General features: G+C 42.9%; 1 pseudogene; it reads left to right on the top strand.

Annotated features, from left to right (window-relative positions):
* The first annotated feature begins 16,348 nt into the window (after positions 1-16,348).
* LOC101343744 (prostaglandin reductase 3-like) lies at positions 16,349-17,468 on the top strand (annotated as a pseudogene).
* Positions 17,469-18,288: the final 820 nt, after the last annotated feature.

The following is an 18,288-nucleotide window of genomic DNA, read 5'->3' as shown; positions in this document are numbered from 1 at the left end:
GAGGCCCTGGACTCCAGTACCTCTTCACGCTCAACTTTTGTGGACAAAACTCAATCTTTTTTTTAATGCTTTTCCTGTTTCTCAGGTGTCAATTAAGATTTGTCTTCAGAAAAAACTTGAGATTAACATCTGTTGCCAGCATTAGTAAAGAATAGTGCTAGTAGCTTCTGCAGCTGTTGTTTCTCTCCTGGCCCTAACAGTAACTCAGTGCTTACTATTTTCCTTATTTTTAAGGAGCCCCGGTGGTGTAGTGGTTAAGTGCTCGACTGCTAACCCAAAAGTCAGTGGTTCAAACCCACTAGCCACTCCACGGGAGGAAGATGTGTAGTCTGCTTCCGTAGAGATTGCAGCCTTGGAAACCCTATGGGGCTGTCCTGTCCTATAGGGTCCTTATGAGTTGGAATCAAGTCCACTGCAACAGTTTTTTGTTGTTGTTTTTTAAATACTAGTGCTTCAATCAGACTATCTCATTTAATCTTCCCAACAACCCTATGAAGTGGGTCATACTACACTCCCCCTTTTACAGAGAAGGAACTGAGGCTCGGGGAGGTGACGTGGTTTCTTGGGTTACACCGTCAGTGGTGAGACAAGATTCAGACCCAAGCTTTGAAAATGTTCTAATTTAGGATAGGCAGGGCCCTTCTTAATAACACACTGAATACAGTCAGATGAACAGCATACGTTCTAAGATGTCCCAAGTGCTTCTCTGTGTATTCAGCTATTTATAAGCCAGGTTTCTGTGCACCTACTCACAACTGATACTGTTTTGGAAAGAGTTTTAGTAAAATGTGATAAGGTCTTCAGATACCTGACTTACTATCTGCTATGTGAAGATGGAAAATGTTTTTTCTCTCTAAATAGCTCTTGAAAGAACAAATGCACAAAAAGAGTTTTTTTTAAAAAAAAAAAACTTCCTTTTTCTATGATCAGTGTTCATCAGCCCCCCATTCCTTCCAATTTTTAACAGTTTAAACTGAAGTAGACAAAAAGTAATAGCTGCTCCCATTTTTCTTTTAAAAAAAAAAAGATGTGTAAGGAAGTGGGATGCTGCATAAATCAGGTAACAATTCCAAGCATATAAATTTTTTCTCAGATAGTAAAACTGATCTCTTCTTGAAAAAGTAAGCATGTTAACTCATTCATACCTCAAGGAAGTCATATAATAATATGAATATGTGTACCATTTTTACATACATTATCTTTTCCAGTCTTAACGCGAAACCTATTGTCCTACTTTAGAAATGAAAAAACTGAAGCTCAGGTTGAGGGCTTGCCCATAGCCCACATTGCTGTCACAGTCACTTCCAAAAATGCAGATCTGGTCAAGTTGCCCATTCTTCCCCAAATCCAAATCCTGCAGGACATACACGCAGGGGCGATAAGGCCCTAGTGACCTGGTACCCACTACCTCTCCAGCCTTCTCTCCAGTGGCAGCCCCACCCACCCCCCCCTTACCCACGCACCCTAGCTGCCATACCAAGCCACCTGCAATTTCCGTCACGCCCCATACTCTACCTAGATTTCCCTTCCCTACCTCATTTACCTGGAGAATGCCTCCTTTAAGATTCAGCTCCAGCATCCCTTGTCTGAATCCTTTCTCAACAAACCCACCCCAAAGGTAGACCTGACTTCTTCCTCCCTGCCAACACTATGCACCAAGTGCTCTGGGTAATACACAAGGAAACTACTGCATTTGGTGATTTTACAGATTCATTGGGAAGCCTACAAATTACTGAATTAAGAAGAGATAAAAGTTAATTTGGCTGATTAGTCACCAACTATAAAAGAACTGAAGGGTGAGAGAAGCCAAGCAGGAAAAATGAAGGAATTCCTATTGCTAATGGTGGTTAAAAGAAAAATCAACATGAATGGAAGACTGAAAAAAATCAGACAGTAAAGCAGTTTCATTCTATTTACTGAAATAATGCCCTAAGTTGGGAAAAGCTTTAGAAATTTTTTCTAAACGGCAGCGTAATGGGGTATCTTTTTTCTTACTGTTATACTCAGCAGTTTTAGAAGTACAGGCAAATATTTCAGTCTTTTTAAGAAAGAATTTCACTGTACAATAGTTCCATTCTCCTGGGAAACATTCCTTAATGGCATGGCATCATCTTTATTTTATAATACACAAAGCAGATGCTGGAAATCTTTTGCTCCACTCGTCCATCCTTCTTCCTCTCCTCCTAGAGACCCTTGTTCAAACAAGTGTGTAGCATGTCCAGGTTACACCAGGTGGGCCCAAGTCCAGAGGAAAACCGGCTTAAGAAAATCAACTTTAATTCTCCAGACGCAGACTCTCTGGTTTTTCCAGTTTTTCAGTGAACGAGCCCTGCATGCCATAGCCAGAGTTGTAGCCAGCCTCGCTCTAAGGATGCATTAGCCCTGAGTTTGCAAAGCGGGGGTCACCATGCAATGTGGGTGGGAGCCGGCGGCCAGGGCTGAGATTCCTTCCAAAAATCCATTCAGACATATCGTTAAATGGGCTTAACCAAAGGCTCGCAATTGAGTCCCCCTGGCCGGGGATGGAGAATTGTCCTTTGGCCACTTTCCGACATTTGGTGCCAAAGCTCGCTGTATTCTTTAATCACCACTCATTGCCCGTGACCCACTAAGTGACCCACTAAATCATGCCTGGAAGCTGTGGGACATTATAAGATTCTTAATTCTTATGCCATGGAGCAAAGGAGTTAGACACAATGGGAACTCTATAATCATAGCACTTACTGTCGGTTAGGAACTTGACATACATTCTCTCCAACCCCTACATGAGGAAACTGAAGATCTGACGGGTTAAATAATTTTCCCAAGAGCTGGGATTTGAACTCACAGCCACCTAGCTTCCACTCCACCGTGCTGTCTCCTGTGATCTCACAATGGCCTCCTTATTGACAGCCTGGGCTTTTTCCACTGTAATCTATTCTTCTTGGCCACAAGAATCAGTTGAGCCACACCTCTCTTTCTAACAGAACTAGGGAGATAATGTGGGAATCCTCATTTGTACACTTTAGATAAAAATACAAGACCAACCCCTTCATTGTGGACGAGCAAAGTCAGTCTGCATTCCAATGCCATGGATGTCGAAAGAGGTGTAGTTTGGAGAATCCACCCTAGATTCTAGAGTAGATGGACGTCTCACAGAGTTCCCCAGTATCATTAGTGTTGAGGAGCAAGGATCATGGGCTTTGGAGCCAGATAGGCTTAGGTTTGATCCTGCTCTCTACTTCCTAGTTGTGGGACATATTCAAACAAGTGGCAAGTAGCTCACTCCCTCATCTCTCTCCTTTTCCCACCAGGCCTCCAGTCCACATAGGACAAGTCCTGGCATTGTTTGTCCTGATATCATTAGGGTGACTTTACACTGACAATTAGGAGAAGGGTGACATGGGAAAAAGGAGCCCTGGTGGTGCAGTGGTTAAGTGCTTGGCTGCTAACCAAAAGGTCAGTGGGTTGAACCCACCAGCCGCTCTGTGGGAGAAAGATGTGGCAGTCTGCTTCCATAAAGATTACAGCCTTGGAAACTCTGTGGGGTAGTTCTACTCTGTCATATAGGATTACTATGAGTTGGAATCAACTTGATGGCAACAGGTTTGGTTTTGACATGGGAAAAAAACTAAAATTCTGATAACTCTGCTCCCTTAGGCCAGTAAATGCTAAAAAATTAACCTGTACTTATGTCTGTGTTATACCTTCCATCAGATACCAGAGTTGAGGTTTCTATCCATCTGTATTAATTACAGATTTGCCTGCTGAACTGAAGACCTCAAATAATAGCAACCTGAATAAAACAGAGGTGTCTTTCCCTCTCACCTACGTGTTCAGAGCAGGCTAGGAAGCCACACTACTACTACCTTGTTGCTCTGCCATCCTGAAGCTCTCACCCTCACCTGCATGGCCCGTGTCTTAGTTACCTAGTGCTGCCGTAACAGAAATGCCACAAGTAGGTGGCTTTAAAGAACAAACATTTGTTTTCTCACAATTCTGGAGACTAAAAGTCCAAATCACAGTTTCACCCGTGTCAATTTCTTTCGTGAGCCTGTCTCCCAGTTCGGGTGTCTGCCAGTGATTCCTTGGCTTTCTTTTTTTTTACAATTTCAGTACATTCTTTTTTATTGTTGTGTATTATCAAGATCCTGTTTACAATTTTAAACAACACTCTAATCACAATGTAATAAAACTACAGATTAAAAATGAAATAGAAAACAAAGAGGACCCTCTCTCTGCAAATTACGTCACATTGGTATTTACATTCATAAAATTGTAACATATGGTTTGGTCTCTGTGCCTAAGCCATGCGTTTGACATCATTTGTTCAGCCCATAGTTTGTGGTACTACAGATTTAGAGTCTCTGCAATAATTCTTCAGCCTGGTGGAGATCTCTGGGTTAGAATTTGGGGAGGCTGGCAGGGTGGGGTAGAAGGAAGGTTTAGGAGACAAGTCCACAGTGCGTCTGAATGAGCAGTCTTGCCCCCACGCCCCTAAAAAAGATCTCCCCTGAATCCCGTCTCTTTCGTATCCTAACACAAACCTCCATTTTCTCTGCAGTCTTCCCAAACTCTTCCAAATCTCAGCGACTGATCACCCTAGTTGAATGTAACACTTGTTTTCTCAATTGACCTTTAATTCTGTACTGGTTTGTCACATGTCATTGATTTTTAAACCGTGTCACCTTTTTTCTGTCTGACTTGCTTCACAAGTAGAAGTAAAATCCTTAAGGGACAAGGCCATATTTAATTTGTTTTTGAGCCCCAAACACCCATACCACAAAGTCAAAAGTGGGTATAAACCTCTTTCATCTCTGCCCCCAATGTGCCATCCAGACTGAGGAAGACCTGGAAGCTTGGGGGCCATGTGAACTGGCACCACACTGACAGGCACTGGAAGCTCCAGGAGGCCAAGATATTATAGTGTGCAGGATCAACTTCCATGGGTATCGTCCAGGTTACATTGGGAAGGTTGATATGAGACATTACCACCTGAAAAGGAACCAAAGCTTTGGTTCAACTGACAACCTAGATAATTTGTGGACCTTGGCCAGTGAGCAGACACGGGTGAAAGCTGTCCTTGGCTTTCTTTTGCTTGTAGATAATTTTTACATGGTATCTTACCCTTTATGTGTCTGTTTCTATTCTGGTCTTTTTATAACTCAGAAGTGATCAGGTTACCACGTGGCGTAGTGGTTAAGAGTTTGGCTGCTAACCGAAAGGTCGGCAGTTTAAATCTACCAGGCGCCCCTTAGAAGCCCTATGCGGCAGATCTACTCTGTCCTATAGGGTTGCTATGAGTTGGAATCAACTTGATGGCAATGGGTTTTTGTTTTTCACACTGGCACAACCTCAACTGATTGATTGATTGATTACATTAGATTGCATTATGCAAAGTGATTGCATTACATTACATTACAGAAGATAATCTACCCAATGCCAACTGATTTAATTACATGTAACTACTCCATGACAGCAGCTAAACTAGTGTTTAATCAAACAACTGGGAACCATAGCCTAGTCAAGTTGACAAATAAAATTAACCATCACAGCCCATGATGGCTCAGCACCAAATCCACACTCCAGACAGCAGAATTGAGGGAGAGATGGGAAAAGGAAAGGCTGCCCCTCCCTTTAAGGGCACAAATTGCATACATCATTTCCACTCCCATGTCTTTAGCCAGAACTTAGTCAAATGGCCTCACCTAATTGCAAGGCAGGCTAGGAAACATAGACTTTAGCTGAACAGTCAGATGCCAAGCTAAAAATTTTATTTCTGGAAGCAGGGCCAAGATGGTGGAGTAGTCAGATGCTTCCAGTGGTCCCTCTTACAACAAAGACCTGAAAAAACAAGTGAATTGATTATATATGACAATCTAGGAGCCCTGAACATCAAAAGCAAAGCTGAAGAATCTGACTAATTGGCAGAGGGAGGGAGAGACAGTTCAGAAGCAGCAAGGAGTTGCCAGACATGACCTAGTGGGAGCCAGCGCCCTGCGGGCCTGATCGGCTGGCATGCGAGGTGAGGCAAGCAGTGGCATTCAGGATGCATTTTCCACATCCAGAGAGACCAAGTGGTGGAGACTTTGCTCAGGCCTCTAGAGCCACTGAAAAGCAGTGCTCAATTGGCAAAAGATAAGTACATGTGTTTAACCTCCTGCGTGGATCAAAAGACACCCCATTTGGGAAGAACCTCTCTCCCATTTATCTGCTCCCTCCCTGCACTATACTGGGTCCCAGGCCTGCTTCAGTGACTGTCGCACCCCATGGACCAGAAGTAGGACACGTCACGTGCCCCAAGCCATTCTCCTGGCCTTGGAGAGGGAACAAATTAACAAACAGGAAAAAATAATCTGCCAGCTCCCCTAAGCAGGGAACTCAGGGTTGGCACAGCTCCTTTGCCTAGGCACAAGCATAAGGGGTCCATGGACTTTGAATGCCTTTCACCCCTGCATAGACCTGTGTAGGCCCATTTCAACAGTGTAGGCCTTCATTAGCATGGTACAACAGGCTATGTACCTGAAGCCTAACTTCACTGTATCAGCTATATGGTGGAGAGGTAGGTTTGTGACATTTGATACCGCTCTGCCTGCTAAGCGGTGTCCTCACCTACCCACATCAAGGGCCTGAGCACTGGTGGCTCCACCCATGCCACCTAGCTACCTGCGACAGGGGTCCAAGAATAAGTGGTGCCTCCCAGTCCTTACAGTCAACAGCACTGGGTGCCTATAGTCCAGCTGCAGAACTCATCCACCTACGCACTCTAGGGAGCAGGAACACTTTCCTCCCAGACAGTCAGGGGCAGCCATCAGCCCCCTGCCTTGCTCAGCGTGTGACCCCCTACTGCAGCCAGATACCTGTGTCTACTCCAATCACCCCTGCCCGTCTAGGACTGTAGGTGAGAGCCTGCACCACACACTTGGTGACCAACTACCTGGACACTTGAGCTGAATCCATACAAGAAAAGTAAACAGACTCCTGGGCTCACATACCTAGTAACAGATCTAACCACCTGGTGACAGGACGTTAGAGCTTCAAAGGTGCCAATAATCAAACTAGCTCACATAAGCAGCCTATTTGGGCATATCAAAACAAAACAAGAAGCTAGGATATAGTAAGAAAACATAAAATAAATAAGTATAATAACTTATTGATGGCTCAGAAACAACAGTCAATATCAAATCACATAAAGAGGCAGACCATGATGGCTTCAGCAAGCTCCCGAAACAAAGAATCAAGAAATTTTCCAGAGGAAGAGAATTTTTTGGAATTACCAGAGGAAGAATACAAAAGATTAATATACAGAACTCTTTAAGATATCAGGAAGGAGATCATTCAAAATGCAGAACAAGCTAAGGAACATACAGACGAAGCAATAGAGGAACTTAAGAAGATTATAGAAGAGCATAATGACAAATTTAACAGGCTGCAAGAATCCATAGAGAGATAGCAATCAGAAATCCAGAAGATTAACAATAAAATTTCAGAATTAGACAACTCAATAGAAAGTCATAGGAGCAGAATTGAGGCAATGGAAGTTAGAATTAGTGAGATTGAAGATAAAGCACTTGGCACCAACTTATTTGAGGAAAAATAAGATAAAAGGATTAAAAAAAATGAAGAAACCCTAAGAATTATGTGGGACTCTATCAAGAGGAATAACCTATGAATGATTGGAGTACTAGAACAGGGGGGATAACAGAAAATACAAAGAGAATTGTTGAAGATTTGTTGACAGAAAACTTCCCTGATATCATGAAAGATAAGAAGATATCTATCCAAGATGCTCATGGAACCCTACACAAGGTAGATCCCAAAAGAAAGCCACCAAGACATATGATAATTGAACTTGCCAAAACCGAAGATAAAGAGAGAATTTTAAGAGCAGCTAGGGATAAATGAAAAGTCATCTACAAAGGAGAGTTAATGAGAGTAAGCTCGAACTACTCAGCAGAAACCATGCAGGCAAGACAGCAATGAGTTGACATTTATATAAAGCCTTGAAGAAAAAAAAATGCCAGCTAAGAATTATGTATCCAGCAAAACTATCTCTCAAATATGATGGTGAAATTTGGGCATTTCCAGATAAACAGAAGTTTCGGGAATTTGTAAAAACCAAACAAAATTATAAGAAATACTGAAGGGTGTCCTCTGGTTAGAAAATCAATAACAATAGATAACAGCCCAAGACTAGAACACAAGACAAAGCAACCAGATATCACCCCAGATAGGGAAGTCACAAAAATAAAGCTAAAATGCTGAAAATAGGTAAACAGAGACGTCAATATGTAAAAGATAACTTTAAAACAAAAAAGAGAGACTAAAAAATGTAGTCATAGATCTTTCATATGGAGAGGAAGTAAGGCAATATAAAGAAATAAAAGATTGGTTTAAACTTAGAAAAATAGGAGTAAATATAAAAATTGTATTTCTATTAAAGAAGATGGCAAAGGATGGGAGAGATAGTAGCTGTATTACCTAACGCCACCCATACTAATCCTGCTCCCCGCCATACAACTTATTTTCCTCTTCACCCTCCTATGGAGACTTTGGTAGATTGAACTACTGGCCCTGATTGTTCACCCTTTGCCATGTAATTTTGCAGTTCCCATCTCTAGTGGAGGAGTGTATTTTCCTGTCTCTTGACTTGAACTCAGCCGTGTGACTTGCTTTGGGCAACACTGGAGTATGTGACATGACCAAAAGCTTAAAAAGCATTAGAGTAATTGAGTTTGCCCTGTGCCCATCTGCCATCACCATGACAAGAGATTCCTTTGAGAAACTGCTGGACCCTAGAATGGACACACGTGGGACAAATCTACCCCAGTCAAAACCGACCTGCAGTCAGAAGTGAACTACCCCAACATTCGGAGCCTGCAGCAGAGCTACTCAGCCAAGACCAGCAGAGACCAGCCAACCCAGAGATCTGTGAGAATAAATGATTAACGCTACAGGTCATTGAGCTTTTGTGGTTGTTTACTACACAGCATTATTGTGGCAATAGCTGACTGATACAGGAGACTAACCCAGTATCTAATCCAATGGCTCTCTGTGTGATATTTCTGTTTGTCCCTCCAGATTCTTTCATCACTCCTTTGCATCATGCTCTGTGCCTTCTTGGGCTCCCTTGCCTTCTGGCTTCCGGTTGGGTTTGGACAATGAAAGACACTCAGACGGGAATGAATTTGGGCTATTCATTTCCCTGGCTTCATTTCTCTTGCCACTGGTAATGGCTCTGAGGTGCCACTAGCCCCAAGATTCTGCACTATCCTTTATTGTTTTTTCTAAACTCTGCCCAGATATTTGTCAATTGTCCCTTTATTAAGCTCTCCTCAACCACCCAGCTGTGTGCCATCTTTTTGTTTGTTTGGTCTCTGATTGACATACCCTACCCCTGCCCTCCAAATAGTGCATTCACTCCCACTTCCAGGGCCCTTGCTCATCCTATCTCTGACTTCTACCTGCCATTTAGTGTGTTCTCCCTCCCCATCTCGTGTCCAAACATGTCTCCCTGTTCAAGGCATAGCTCATGCCACCTCCTCCAAGACACTTTCTCCAAATTCTGCAGCCCCTCCATGAGCTCTCCCTTCTCTTAATTTCCCTAAGATCCACTACCTGTACCACATCATCAATGCCTTGTTTCATACCAAAGCACAGCATTTTGTAAATTGTGCTCTAAGGAGCCTCAGAGATGCTGTGAAGGTGCCACAAATGTTGGGGGAGAGTATTTGCCAAGAAGGTGGAGCCCTAGATCACTATCAAGAGCGAATACATATTGATCTCATATACGTGATTTCATTTAAGGTTCACTGTCTAAAAAAAGGTTTGAAAACTTTGATGCAGCCTTAACTTTTTATGTTTTATATATAACAAAAATTTGCTGTTTCAACATTTTTTGCATGTACAATTCGGTGACATTGATTGCATTCATCATGTTGTACAACCATCACCACTGTTTCCAAATTATTCCATCACCCTTAACAGAAGCTCAGTGCCCCTGAGCAATGACTCTTTCTCTTCCCTTCCCTCCCCTCCCTAGTAACCACTAATAGACTTTGGACAAAAGGACAAATATTGTATGATCCCACTTGCGTGAAATATCTAGAATAGGCAAATGTATAGCCTTTAACTTTTTATGTATATAAATCTTATCTACTCAAAGTGAATTTAAATTTCTTCAAGATCAAGGAATCTGTGTTCTCCTTTGTCATAGGGTATACGATAGTGATAGATGAATGATGGATAGATGGAAAGGTAGATGGATAATGATGGATGGATGGATAGGTGGGTGGGTGTGTGGGTGGATGGATGGATGGATGAATGGATAGATGGATGGATAGGCTCTAGCCCTGATCATAAGCAGCTTCTTCAAAGGTAGTTCTGTGTCTGTCCTCATGGTCTATAGGAACATGTCTTTTTGCTCCTACAAAATCCTTCTGGGAACATCTCTTCTGACACTTCAATCAAGCTCCAAAAGCCCAACTTAAAGGGGAATTAATGCTGATACAATGCGGGATTACAGCCAATGCCATGTAACAACTTGTGCATAAATTTTTTAATGAGAAACTAACTTTCTCTGTAAACTTTCACCTAAATCACAATAAAAAATAATAATAACATAAAGAGGAGTTAAGGGGCATAAGGGATATGAAAGAGGCTGGTTGGACTCCACTGCACTAGGCAGCTCTAGACCCTGCTTACTGAGACCTAACTCAGAGGAAAGTGGCACAAGTCAACAGGACAGAAGTATGACGCTGTGGGAAACCCTGCTCAGACAACAAGAAGCAAGAGTGCCCAGTGGACTTGAAAACATGTTTTTAAAAATCTACAATCCTCACCAAAGAGGACATTCAAATGGCCACCAAAAATATGAAAAGGTGCTCAATGTCATTAGCCATCAGAGAAATGAGAATCAAAACCACAATGAAATACCATTTCACTCCTACTAGAATGGCTAAGATAAAAACAACAACAACAGAAAATAACAAATGTTGGCAAGGATGTGAGGAAACTGGAACCCTTATCCATTGCTGGTGGGAATGCAAAATGGTACAGTGTTGTGGAAAACAGTGTGGTGGTTCCTCAAAAAACTAAAATTAAAACTATCATATGACCCAGCAATCCCACTCCTAGGTATATACCCAAAAGAATTGAAAGCAGAGACTCAAACAGATACTTGTACACTAATGGTCATTGAAGCATGATTCACACTAGCCTTGCTTATTGGGTAATCCGCCCTTGCCTCCACCCAATGAAATGTAGCCCATCCTTATGAATTCTATCTCAAATCCTATGTCCTTTGTGAAGGCTCCAACCAGAAATAATTTTTTGAACTCTTTCATGCCCCTTAGCTCCTGTCCTAAGGCACTAACCATCTGCCTAGTATTAGAGTCACCTGAATATTGGTCTACTCTCCCTGAGGCAGGGGCTGGGACTTCCCATTTTATACCTCTGTGGTCAGCTGGCACAATACCCTGTGCATACAAGGCACTCAATAAACAGGAATTAAATTAAGAAACTAACAGAATCCAAAACTGATCTGTATTTAATCTGATCTTAAGTTTTTCATAATATTTGTTTCTAGAAGAAATTGTCACAAAATAGAGGCCAGCCTTTCTGCACAAGCTGCCTCCCCCAGCCATTCACCTGCCAGCCTTAGCAGAGATGCTGTTCAAAGTGCTCATGAAATTGTAGTCATTTGTAAACAGATGGGTCCCAGTCCCCGACTCTGTCTCCACTCCTTACATAGTGTGAGACCATGAAGCTAATCAAAACTCAGGTGAGTCCAGAGGCAGAGTCCCTGTGATTGCCTTTTGCCTTAGAAAACTGGCTATCACAAGGCATTTAGGAGGCAGTTTCAGAAAAAAAAGAAGAATTTTTCCTCTAAGAAAAGACAGCAGCCAGCCCTCCCAGGGCAAGACAACAAAGGTGCTTAGGACCGCTTACACAGCTAGAGAGGCCTAGCAAACTAACATGACTTATTAAGAAAAGTTGCAAAAACTTTATAAAAACCAAAAACAAAACAAAGAATTCTTTCATGGATGGCAGTTGTTAGCCTGTCTGCAGAGTGGGTGGCACTTTCAGCTATAGCTCTTTTGTGGGTGCTTCTCATTATAGGAATGTTGGGGCACTCACTTCAATGTGTTCTTTTTCCTATTTTCTTCAGATTGTCACCTTGCATCACCCTGGTATCTTATGTAACGGCCGGGTACCGTATATCCTTGCCGACATTCTAGTCTTTAGAAACTTCTACTGCTATATACCCAGAAAAAAAAAAAAAAATGTTTCAAGGACCCATCCATCACTCCTTGGGAGCACTTCAAAATCAGTAGTACCATAGTGGTCCATCTGGCCTCAGGATGGACTAAGCCTGCAATCTTGTGGTAGTGGGAGGAAGTCTAGCATGTACAAAGCACAGGTGCTGGCTGGGGCACGCACAACCCTGCCAAAGGTTCCAACGACCTCTAATCAGAAAAGCTTCTGTCTTCATTATTCTCTTTCTGGACCTTCCTGCAGCATCTGAAACTGCTTAGCACTCCTTCCATTTTAAAACACTTCCCCCAACCCTGGTGTTTGTTTTGGGAGTCAGACAGAGCAGGCAGCAGACGTGGCGAGGAGCCTTGACTCTTCCATATCTCCAGGGTGGTCTTGGGTCATCTTCTCACTTCTTGGGGCCTCGGGTTCCTCATACGCGAGGACGCATGGGTGGTATTTTAAGATACTATCCAAGGTTTCTCCTCTCCTGCTTCCTTGTGCCCTTTCCCTTTCACTCATCATTTAGACCAAAAGCAGCTTTCCAGATGTACTGTTCTTAGGGGGAAAGAAAATATATTGAGATCAAAGAAATCATTGCTCACCTGTGAGTTTCATATTGGATTTTTTTTAATAGCCTAGAGCAGAGATAATATCTTGAAAGCAAAGTTTTTTTTTCCTGCAGCAGCCAGGAGGGTTGAGAGAGAAAATGTTGAACTCCTAAGGGACTAGGATCCTAAAGGACTCAACATAGAGTTTATATCATGAACTAGGGAACAGGAAAAAAGGTAGAATGACATAAAAACATTTTTCTCTACATAAAATACATATATATATATATATAAGCTCAATCATTTGGGGAAGAAGGGCCAGAAGGGATATAGGTTGGACCTCTAAGAAGTGCCCTGTACAATGGTCTCCTCCATGGGTCAAAAAGCTTGGACAGAAGAGAAACTCCTGATAAGGTTAGAGGTTCTCCAGAGCCAAAGAAACTATTGCTTGGCTTCCCAAGGAGTTACCAGTAACCAGTTGCCATTGAATTGATTCCAGGAGTAGCTCAGGAGAATTCAAGTTTTATGGAGAATCCTCACATCTAACATGGCCCCAGAGGGAGTTTCCTGGTCAGATGAAGCTGAGGGAAGTCTCACAGAATCACAAGCAAAATGTTCCTGTGAGCCCCCCAAGGACAGGAAAAGGGCTGAGCAGGAGCCCACAGTTCCAAAGGAGCTGAAGTTTGCGACAAGAAAGATGAGAAAACATGATAGTAAACCATAAAGGACCGTGAGAACTAGAAAAGACAAACTTCTTCTCAGCAGAATGCAGCAAAGACAGAGGCCAGCATGCAGGCTGAGCACCTCTTCCCCAGTATGGTACATAAGACAACCCCCTGGAAACTTAGCTCACCCCCAGGGACAAGGGGTGAAGGAGCAGAGAGGGGAGACTCTTGAATTTAAATCTGTACTCAATATATTTAAATCCAGAAGTGACTGTGTTACTTTGAGTTGATAAAACTACATTTTCTGCTCTCTGTAGAAACTGGGGTACCATGACTTAAGAAGAAATTTACATAAATGCAAACCTGAATGTACTAACTATAACATTTGAACTTGCCAAAGGTAAAATGCGTGTGTTAATGTCTATCTCACAGAATAATTACAATGTCTGGCTCATAAACCAAAACCAAATCCATTGCCGTTGAGTTGTTCCAACTCATAGCAACCCTATAGGACAGAGTACAACTGCCCCATAGGGTTTCCAAGGAGCAGCTGGTGGATTTGAACTGCTGACCTTTTGGTTAGCAGCAGAGCACTTAACTGTTGTGCCACCACGGCCCTGGCTCGTAAGATGCGCGCAAAGTTCACAGGTCCTTTCCCTTCCTTGTTTTCTCTTTCAATTCCCTGGTTCAGTTAAAAAAAATAAAAGGTTTTTAGTCATCTCCCACCCCAAAACACCAAACCAGTTGCCGTCAAGTCAGTTCTGACTCTTGGCAACCCCCCTATGTGTCAGAGTACATTTGTGTTCCATAGGGTTTTCGATGACTAATTTTTCAGAAGCAGATCATCAGGCCTTTCTTCCAAGGCATCTCTAGATGGATTCAATACACCAACCTTTCAGTTAGCAGTCAAACGCTTAATCATTTGCGTCACCCAGGGACTCTTAAACCTCTTGCCGTCGAGTCGATTCCAACTCATAGTGACCCCATAGGACAGAGTAGAAATGCCCCATAGGGTTTCCAAGGAGCGGCTGGTAGATTCGAACTGCTGACCTTTTAGTTAGCAGCCTGAGCTCTTAACCACTGTGAGTCATCCCAGACTCCTAATAATACAGCCCAGGTGAGTGGGTGAGCAGTTTTATGGATAGACAGAAAGATGGCAGTTCCTGTAGGAGTAGGATGGGCTCCAGCACAGAAAAGGTGGGACCCCAGGCTGAAAGCAAGGAGGTAGTTATGTTTTCTGAAGAACAGCTGCCGAGCAACTCCTTAAACCCATCTAGGGACTTCTCTGTCTGTGAGCCAACACTCTGAGTAAATTACTAAATATCCTCCCCAGCACTGGAAGAGATTTGTGGAGGAAAGGAGCAGAGAATAGTTTATGTCTTTCTATGCTTATTCTAGACCAGCAGTGAGCACACTACAACCCACAGGCCAAATACAGCCCACTGTTTTTATAAATAAAATTTTATTGTAATACAACCATGCTCACTTGTTTACGTGCTGTCTGTGGCTGTTTTGATGGTACAACCACAGAACTGAGTCGTTGTGACAGAAACTGTGTGGCCTGCAAAGCCAAAAGTATTTACTACCTGACCCTTTACAGAAAATGTTTGCTGACCTCTGTGTTAGACAATAATAACTTATCCTTCAATAGTGCTTAGGAAGTATTTTACACATGTAATTTCACGTTTCAGACAGACCATTCCTATGGATTAGAATAGTTTTTATCAGACATAGTACTATTATGTTGTTGTTCTTCTGCTTACTTTACAAAATGAGGCAGTGGAGACTCGGAGGCATTACATGACCTGACACTGAGAAGCAGAGTGGGTACTGTACGCAGCCCTGTTTCCATCACACTGTCCTGCCACTCTTCTCACAATAATGATATAACTGGAGCCCTGGTGGTGCAGTGGTTAAGAACTTGGCTGCTAACCAAAAGGTCAGCAGTTCAAACCCACCAGCCACTCCTTGGAAACCTTACGGGGCAGTTCTACTCTGTCCTATAGGGTTATAACTAGGATTATATTGATACAAAAGTCTTAAGGGCACACAGAATCATCTTAACAAGCATTTAAAGCAAAGCAGTACTTTCAACAACCACTGTTTGAAAGAGGTCAACAATAGCACCACTCATCAGAAATGTTCCTCTTGGCTTACACTTAGAAGTGCTCACGCAGCCCAAAACCTCATCAAGGTCCACACCTAGGGAAATGAGGTTAGGGGCAAGTGTTGAGGTCATGTGGCATGTGCCCTGAACCACAAAAGGAATACTTACATCATCCCAGAGGCATTTTATAAAAATAGCATGTCCAGGAATAATTGTCAAGAGGTTATATAAATATACAACGAGCGTGTGTTGTTAATGAAAAAATTAGCGGGATGGTTCAAGACATGGACCTATACACAATGGAAAAAAGGTTGCTGGCATGAATGTTTATAGCAGATTTATTCATAATCACCAAAAACTGGAAGCAACCAAGATGTTCTTCAATAGATAAATGGATAAACAAATGGTGATACCTTCGTATAATGGAATATAATTTAGCAATAAAAAAAAATGACCAAGCCATGAAACATGGAAAAACCTCAAATGCATATTGCTAAGTAAAAGAAGGCAGTTTGAAAAGGAAGCATACTTATGCTTTCAATTAGATGACATTCTAGAAAAGGTGAAACTGTAGGAGACGGGCTGGATGACCCAGGCGGCTGAGCGGGGGACATGCACATGCTGTGGACCATTGTGGACGTCTCGTACGCCCACCACCTCCTGGACTTCCAGGGCTCAGCCATCCCTCACACCTTGCAGAAGCTGGTGATGACCCGGCTGAGCCCAACTTCCCTGAGGCAGTCACCCTGCCAAGGACTGCCCGGTGCCGCTCCCTGGGGACAGAGACCTCCTCCTCCAGAACCAATTTGTTGGTGTTAACAGATATGCCATCAAGTACTCAACTGATTGATATAACCCTTCGGTTAAGGTCCCCTTTGATGCAGATTATGAAGGCATTGGTGAGGCAATAGCCTTAGGCCTTTCCAATACTGCCAGATACACAGTTGCCCAAGCTGTGGTTTACATGGCACCTGGCTTTTTTGCTGAGTATAAGCTGTGCCTGCCAACACTGCAACTCCACTGCCCTCTGTGAAATCTAAGTACCTCGCCCTGCTGGTAAGTGGCACTACCTCATATATCAGCCTGAAGGAGCTTAGAGAGTTGTTGGCAGGGAAAAAAGTTTTGGTGACAACTGCAGCTGGGGGGATAAGCCAGTTTGCTGTGCAACTTTCAAAGAGGGAGAAATGCCAAGTAATTGGAGCCTGCTCTTCTGATGAAGGAGCCCTGGTGGTGCAGTAGTTCAGACTTCGGCTGCTAACCAAAAGATTGGCAGTTCAAATCCGCCAGCTGCTCCTTGGAAACCATATGGGGCAGTTCTACTCTGTCCTATAGGATTGCTATGAGACGGAATCGACTCAATGGCAACAGGTTTAGTTTTGTTTTTTTTTCTTCTTCTGATGAAAAGCATGTTTTTCTGAAGTCTGTTGGCTATGATCATCCCATCAACTATAAAACAGAGAATGTGGGTGCTGTCCTTAAGCAGGAGTGCCATGAAGGTGTGGATGTGGTCTACAGTCTGTGGGGGGGCCCTGTTTGACTTGGCAATGGCTGCCTTGGCCACCAAAGGGCACTTGGTCATAATTCGGTTTACCTCTGGCTATCAAAATCCTACTAGCCTTCTGCTTGTTAAAGTAAGAACACTGCCAGCCAAACTGCTAAAAAAAAATTTGCAAGCATCCGGGGCTTCTTCCTCAACCATTACCTTTCTAAATATCAGATGGTCATCAACCACTTGCTCAAGATGTGTGAAAGCAGAGAACTGGTGCGTGAGGTGGACCTTGGAGAGCTGTCTCCAGAAGGCAAGTTTACTGGCTTGGAGTCTGTATTCTGCACTGTAGATTATATGTACATGGGAAAAAACACTGGAAAACTGTCACTAAATTACCTCACTCTGTCAACAGTAAGCTGTAAAAACAGAACAATGATATAAATCAAGAGAGAATGAAAATGTGTACTTTATGCCTTGGAATTGCTAAAATCAATGTATTTTTAGTTGGTAATGGATATTTCTTGGAACAAAAGTAATTAATCAGTTTCTCTTTTTTTTTTGCCCCTTCCTTAGGGGAAAAAAATGTGCTAATAAAACTTCCTTGGATGGCTAAGAGGAAAAAAAGAAAACAAACAAAAATCAAAATGATAGAGACAGTAACAAAGAGCAGTGGTTGCTAAGGACTGAGGGAGGGAGGTTTCAATAGGTGAAGCACAAGGGATTTTTCGGGCAGTGAAACTGAGTGATACTGTATACATCTGTGTGAAACTGTAACGGTGGATTGTGGTGCAGTGAATTACTTAATATGGACTTTCTAGCCATAGTTCTTGTGACAATTATTGTGTGGGACTATGCAAATAAGGAGCTTGTAGCCCACCAAGGGGATTAGAAACCCTGCTAATAATGTAAATAAGTGTATGGAACACTTTCGAGGGTGGGACCATGCAAAATAAGGTGTATGGAACCCTAAGGAGGGGATTAGTCAGTTTTGCCATACTGCTAGGCTTAAAGGGAGCCAATCCCAGAAGCAGAGAGAGGGAGGGACCTCAGTACGCCAAGAAGAAGAGCCAGGAGTGGAGCATATCCTTTGGACCTGGGGTCCCTACACTAAGAACCTCCTAGACCCAGGAGACAGAGAGGGAGCTGTAACACCGGAGGCAGCAAGAAGTGGCAGCAGAGAAATGGTGGCAGCAGACCCAGGAGACTGGTACAAGATGGGAGAGTGGGCTTCCCAGCCCATGG

This window comes from Trichechus manatus, unplaced genomic scaffold, assembly GCF_000243295.1.
Source record: "Trichechus manatus latirostris isolate Lorelei unplaced genomic scaffold, TriManLat1.0 scaffold00256, whole genome shotgun sequence".
NCBI lineage: Eukaryota > Metazoa > Chordata > Mammalia > Sirenia > Trichechidae > Trichechus > Trichechus manatus.
The sequence above is the reverse complement of the archived record's forward strand: the minus strand, read 5'-3'. Positions and strand labels throughout refer to the sequence as shown.